Source organism: Cyprinus carpio, chromosome A25 (assembly GCF_018340385.1).
Source record: "Cyprinus carpio isolate SPL01 chromosome A25, ASM1834038v1, whole genome shotgun sequence".
Classification (NCBI taxonomy): Eukaryota; Metazoa; Chordata; class Actinopteri; order Cypriniformes; family Cyprinidae; genus Cyprinus; species Cyprinus carpio.
In genome coordinates this window covers 10,785,553-10,793,040 of record NC_056596.1, presented here as the reverse complement: position 1 = coordinate 10,793,040, position 7,488 = coordinate 10,785,553, and the positions used below count along the sequence as shown (strand labels likewise).

The 7,488-nt window shown below is 33.5% G+C and overlaps 1 long non-coding RNA gene across 1 annotated transcript; it reads left to right on the top strand.

Annotated features, from left to right (window-relative positions):
- Positions 1-2,228: 2,228 nt before the first annotated feature.
- On the top strand, positions 2,229-6,574 carry LOC109096278. The gene is made up of 3 exons (XR_006153613.1): positions 2,229-2,368; positions 3,117-3,219; positions 6,178-6,574. It is a non-coding gene; the product is annotated as an uncharacterized LOC109096278 (long non-coding RNA).
- The last annotated feature ends 914 nt before the right edge of the window (positions 6,575-7,488 follow it).

The following is a 7,488-nucleotide window of genomic DNA, read 5'->3' as shown; positions in this document are numbered from 1 at the left end:
TGTATATGCACACACACACACACACACACACACTCACACACACACACACACACACACTCACACACATACACTCTCCAGCTGAAAACCACTGGACTAATTCAGACTATATTTAAAACATTTATTGAGGCATTTGAATAATATAATCATTTTTTGATAATTTTTTCCAGTTTGGCCAAGTTTTTGCAAGATATAATCAATATTGGAAGTCTTTAAATAAGTCTTTCTTGACACACACTCAACCGGGCTCTTGCATTTACTGCAAAATCCTACTTGACAAATCAGAATATATTCTCCCAGCATGCCGTATGTAACACTTGAGATAAACACCAACAACATCCAGGCCTGCAGAGGTAATGAAAATAACAAATCAGGCTGAGCGTCAGGGCTGTTGCAGAAGAGTTGTGTGTGTGTGTGTGTGTGTGTGTGTGTGTGTTTATGACGGATGGAGGGTGAGCTAGAGCTGTTTGAAGATTTAACGTCGCATAGGTTCTGACAGGAAGCTTGAAGTGAACCGTTCATTGAATTTTCTTGAAAAATCTGAAATTTGATTTTAAATTAATTTTAAAACACAAAAGTGGCATCAAGAGTGGTCTTAGACTTTTGGGACCTCGTCGAACAGTTATGTAGTTAAAAACTAGCAATAGAGTAAACTTTATTCAACAAAAGATAACATAAAATGTCCTACAGATGTCTTGAGATATCTAGAGGAACAGATTTTGTTCTAGTGCCTAGATTTTCAAGACATGGTGTTCAGACTGTCACAAAGAAAGTAGGCAATTTCTCACCAAAGAGCTTCCTCAGCATTTGAGGGACGTTTGGCACCACAGTACACACTTCAGCCGTGAGAAGTCATCTTATAAGAAGCCTTACAGGGTGTGTTGCAGCTGAGAAAGCAGTCTAGCAGAAAGGCAACAAGCAGAAAAGTTTACCGTACATGAAATTCCATAAAGCATGGGGTGACAACCTGTAACAGAAAGATTCAGAAGTGGGTGGGATGAGAAGTTTGCAGTCTCCTGGAAGACGAGGTTGTGGGGATCAGGTCAAAACTGATGGAGCAAATACTTCAAACACTACAAATGTAACACTTACAAAGACTTGACCTCAAAATAAAAGCTATGTAGGATCAGCTTCACTAACAGAAAGCCTGGAAGTATTAGGAACTTGGGATTGCCAGGCCTGGAAAAGTCATGTAAATAATTGTAACTTTAAAATGTCACGAAAGAGGAATTTTATTCCTTTATGATAAATCACTCTTTTGTGCTATTTATTATGATGAAAATTATAATTGAAAATTAACATTGTTAAAAAAAAATAACATTGTGTCTATAATATTATCTATAATATGATATGGTTTTTAACAGTGTTATTTTAGTATTTTTATGTACTGTTAGTATTTATTAATATCTTGAATTTGCTTGTATATATATATATATATATATATATATATATATATATATATATATATATATATATATATATATATATATGTATATACATACACACACACATTCAGTTTTCTAGTTTTAGTGCTTTTGTCATTTTTATTTCTATTTCTATTCTTTTTTAATTATTTTTATTTCAATTGTAGTACTTCAACTTTATTTTATTTCAATTAGTTGCCAAGGCAATATTTCTGATTTTATTTAGGGTTTTTTTTCCTTCTATTTAACAAAAAAAAAAATTCATTCATTCTAACAAATAACCCAACCTATTCATCCAAAGATTTATATTTCATTTTATTTTAGCCTTATTCCCATTAACAAAGACCATTTTTAATAGTTTGAATATTTTAAAACCTTCAATAAAAAATAACAAAAAAAAAAAAAAAAAATCTTTATTCAGTGACTTTATAGGTCATTGCAAATTTATGTAAATTAACTTTTGGAAATATAATAAAGTTAAAATAAATAAAATATATATTAAATCACATTGTGAGATAAAAAAATCACACTATGAGATATACTATGAAATATATATTGCAATTACAAAACATAAATTTGCTAGCTAAAAGTCACATTATGAATTTGTCAATATGAGAAATAAAGTTTTTTGAGCTATAAAGTTTTTTTTTTTTTTTTAATTTTTTTTTTTTTTAATTTTGAAATCAAGAGTTTCGAGATTTCATAGAGTCTTTTCTTGACTTACTCCAGCAGATAAGACCCATCTGGTCTCTGAAAACTGTCCCTAATGCCCCGTAATCCAGTGAGCTCAGCAGCATCCTCAGATAAACCAGGAACAGTTCTGTCATCAGTATGCAAATGTTGTAATCGTACCATCTCATATCTGTTCACTCCTTTTGCAGGAGCCCGAAGGACCCTCTGCAGAAGATCATCAAACGGGTCAATGGGATCGAGGGGGACTTCATCAAGTAAGTTTTCTGAAATTAAGTTATGAACGAGGTAGAAATTATGTTTGACATGTCCTAGATGGCATCAAGATTGATTCTTGAGTTTTAATGGCCGAGAATGTTTTGTTTGCCACTTACTGTAAATGTTGCTTGAAAATCATTTACTCAGACTAACAGGCTTTTGTAGCACAAGACAAATCGCTAAAAGGATCTGTTTAAGCCAGTTCATGCTCTGTCCTCTTTAAATGCTTGTATCGCACAAATGCACCATTTAGCCCTAAGTGTCATTAAACATTAATGTCTCATCAAAGCATTCATGGCCAAAAACATAACATCTCAAGGTGATCTTGGGGTACGGTTGAGGAAATCCCAGGCCTGATGACTTCGAGAGTTTGATTTCGAGATGATTCATATGAAGAGGAAGTTAATTTTGTTCTGTGATGGCTGATGTAGAAAAACTATCATTAAAAATCTGAAATTTCCTTCACGTTCTCGCCCTGAAGCACTCACAGCCCCGCCTGCAATGGATATGAGCTATTGCTGTATCAAAAAGTCACTTAAATATAAAACAAAGACTGCAGCAGCTGTGCAAACTTTAATTATTGATCTTAGATTTAGAGAGCGGGCCAAAAGCCAAATGCAGGATTGGTGGATTCATGTAGCTGGTCAACTGTAACATAAACAAGGAAAAATAGCCTGGTGTTTTCCTGCATTTAAAGCAGCCAGAATCCATTACTGTGTTAACGCATAATTATTTTTCTATTATCAGAACGCTGGGATATAAAAACCATTATGTAAGAGTTCCAGATGGACATCTGTGGATCGAGGGGGACCATCACGGACACAGTTTGGACAGCAACACATTTGGACCGGTAATCAGTTAGTTGGTGCTTGCTAAAGACAACATCTCATAGACATACTTTGATATACTGAGCAACCACCAACAGCTCCCTAGAATCATACTATATTTTAATATTTTGCACACAATGGATGATTTGATTTTCTAATATATACATATAAAATATATATAATTTAATAATTTCCACAAAATTAATTATTTTAAATTGAATAAATTACTTATTGGAATTAATAAAATTTTTTCAAATTTAGTATTTTGTTTAATGGATTAAATTAGGGATGGGAATTTAGAGAATTTTGTAAATTGAAATGAAAAAAACTGTTAAAAATAAAGCTTAAATGATTACTTCTTTAAATGTAATTTTTTTTTTATTCATGTTACATCGCCAATAAGACTTTCAAAATAACATCAAGATTAAAAAAATAACATTTATATTATCAAATATTATTACAATTATAAATGTAATTAATGTTTTATATAAATTAGGGATGTTTTTTTAGAGAATTTTTGTAAGGATTGATTAATGAACAAAAAAATGTTAAGAATAATATGATGCTTACAAAGGATTTCTATTTCTTTAAATACTGTATTATTTTTTTATTCAAATTTTTTTTTTTTGCTTACCTTGTTCCTGATAAGACGACATGGTTCAAAAAAATCATGACACATCAAGTGACACTTAAAAACTTAAGTAATGGCTGCTTTCATATTAATCATCACATATAATTATTACAATATATTGCAATAGAATAAAGTGTTTTTCTAATGTTTAATATTTCTCAATTTACCATGGGGGGGGGGGGGGGTCTGATCAAATAAATGCAGCTTTGATGAGCTTCTTTCAAAAACATTACAAAACTTACCAACCCCAAATTTTTAAAAAGTTATTTAAAAAAATGTATTTAATTGTTGACTACAGCAGGTTAAGATGTAAAATAAAAACCAGTTTGGCATGTATCAGCTAGACATTTTCTCAGGCACGTCACTAGATGTTATACATTTGTCTGATCCTGCAGGTGACCGATGGAAACTGTCTTTCAGGCTGCAGTTTCAAAGGATCTTTTCTGGAAGTCACCACCGTAGGCAGATTTAGCAACAAATAGATGTGGTTATAAAAAATTCAACAAACACCGACAAAGATTGCCGCTTTCTGGGGACTTTGTTAACAGCCTTGATGTGCTGGAATGCCCCTGTCTGTAATGTATAGAGATTGAGGTATTATTGGCTCTTTGAAGAAGTTTCTTTGCTGCACAGCTTCTCAGATACATTATTAAACAGAGCAGTGATTCTTTCTCCCACCTCAGCTCAGACTGTGACATGACTCACTACAATCATTCACAATACATCAAGATTCGTCCTTGAAATGTTGAAATGTTGGGATTTGCTTACATGGATTGAGAAAAAAACAAATTGTCCTGTCCATTTAGTCACTGACTCAGCACGACTCTGTTGTGATCCTTCAGTTTTGATGGTTTTGCACCGGCTGATGTTTTCGAGTGTTTGTCCTCAGTTGGATTTTTAATGATGTTTCTTTTCAGAAAGCAAATGAATATTTTTCTCACTGAACCACATACTTCCTAAATCTCTTTTTTTATTGTTTCACATCCATTACCCAAAACACTTTTGGTTTTCCCCAGAGACCAAGCCAGAACATATAAGTGTGAGATACATTTTGTGAAAAACCATCAGGTCATATATCACTAAGCAAATATTCTTGCATGATTCATGCAATCAATTTCACTCACTTCAGTAAGAAAATACACCACCACCACCACTACATGAATTATTAAGCAAGAAATATATGTATTCATTCTTTTTTTTTTTTCACTTAATGTCCTTTTCAAGGCAACATTGAAATCTTTTGGAGAATCTAGATTGATATTTAATGTTACAAAGGCTTCTAATGTTGTTGTTCAAAATATTTTGATTCAAAAATACTGATAAGACTCCAGCATTTCACAAACCACTGATTGAAAGTCGGGTCACAAAATCCTCACTGTCTGAGACCTTGTGTTTATTTTGCCCACAAAATGTCACACGGATTCGACTCAGACATCCAATTTATAGGCTTAAACGGATAGTTCAGCCAAAAATAAAAACTCTGTCATCTTTTAACTCATGTTTCAAACTGGTAAGACAAACCTATAAAATGCCTTGTTTTGGACATCGGCTTTCATTGTATTGCCAAACAGCCTTCTTTTTGTCAAAATCATATTTTGTGTTCCACAGACGGAAAAAATAAGTCATACAGGTTTGGAATGACAATAATTTTTTTTTGTTTTTGTTTTTTTGTTTTTATACAGGGCTTTAGCTTTATATACAGGGCTTTAGCTTTATATTCTAAGTCAAAATACATTTCACAAGATGAAGTTTAACTAAAACTAAATATCCTAAAACATAAAAAAGATTATATATTAAAAAATACTACAATTTGACAAAAATTATAATGAAAACATAAAATATAAAAATAAAATCTAAGTCAGAATATTGACAAAAACTATACTATAGTAGTATATCAGTGATATTAAATGGACCCAGTAAGGTTTTTCTCAGAGCTTCTCTATAGTATTTCAGACTCATATTGTGATCTTGTCATGCTGTTAAACCCAAAGATTTTGAAGTCTATATCTTCCTCTGCAGGTGAGTACATTATCACCCTTTCAAGTCCCTCCAAACCTCGCAGGTATTTACAATACCCTCCAAATCAAGGCTTTTGGGAGCTTGTTGGAATCTCTCCCATGTCCTTCTGGCCATAAAAAGCAATGAGGTCATTTTCTCTTCTAGCTAGAGATATATTACTTTCTATTCACTAGATGAGAAAAGCATGTCATTCTTGTTCCAGTTGCTCTTTGTTAAATGTGTTGTCTATCAAAAGCTACTTTCTCTTTAAGAAATAGACCATTTTGTTTGACTTTATAGAGCTTTTCATGGTAGTTTATAAGCAGAAGCTTGATGATTCTGATCTCCACAGGTTTCTCTGGGTCTTGTCCAATGGTCGGGCGTCTCACATCATCTGGCCGCCCAGTCGGTTCCAGAGGATCGAGCCGTCTGTCTCTCCAGAACAAAGACCACTGTTAAACTAGGCTGGAGCAACAGAAGATGGTTATGATGACTGAAATGAAGCAACCTCATGTACAGTTAATGTAAATCACATGCTACAGTACGAATTATAGAAATGTTCTTGCTCAATCTATGTGGGCCAAATTGGAGCCCAGGAAAGACTTTACAATTTTTAGCCACAGTAATGTTGGATACTGTCAGTTGTACATATTCTAGATCCAATGTCAATTCAATGATCAAATGTCACACAGAAAAAGGCTAATTCTATTATATTCATAGTTTTTAGTAATAAACTACACTGTCAAACAGTTATCTGGAAAATTATTTATGTTTAAAGGTCAATGTTGTATGAATATATGAATATACACCAATCAGGCATAACATTATGACCACTGACAGGTGAAGTAAATAACATTGGTTACTTCTTCATCACAGCACCTGTTAGTGGGTGGGATATATTAGACAGCAAGTAAACATTTTGTCCTCAAAGTTGATGTGTTAGAAGCAGGAAAAAAGGATTTGAGTGAGTTTGACAATACGCTGATTTGGAGAGACACAGAGGAGAGGAATTGTTGAATAAAGTCATTATTTTTGTTTTCTTCATGTACAAAAACTATTCTCGTCGCTTCATAACGTTACCGTTTAATCACTGATGGGAGATGGACTATTCTGACGATGGTTTTCATACTTTTCTGGACCTTGACACTGTTAGTCACAAGCCTCCCGATTTTCATCCAAAATATCTGAAATTGTGTTCCGAAGACAAACGAAGCATTTACGGGTTTGGAACGACAGGGGGTAATTTATTAATGACAAAATTTTCATTTTGCAGTGGAGAAACCGTTTAAGCTTTTGCTTATGTTCTTCTCAATGTAATATCTTGCATATACACCTGTTCTGTGCTGCGGATGAAGTATTTTCATATGCACAAATCCAATGTGAAAGCACAAATGGCTGCAATTTTATATTGATCTCATGCTGCCTAAGATTGATTTGCACTTAAATGCTATAGCTATGAATTTTCCGATTGCTCTAAGACAGGCTTCCTCGAGGGGGTCGAACATCATGCAAGACTAAACGCGATAGGATTTAATGTGAGTGGCCACAGGTCAATATGGATATTCACACAAGGCTGTGATGAGTTCAATGTTTGTCAAACATAAATCAACACAGACAGCCCTAGGGCTAACGTACGCCAGGGAGTAGCCACAAATCTTAGGAT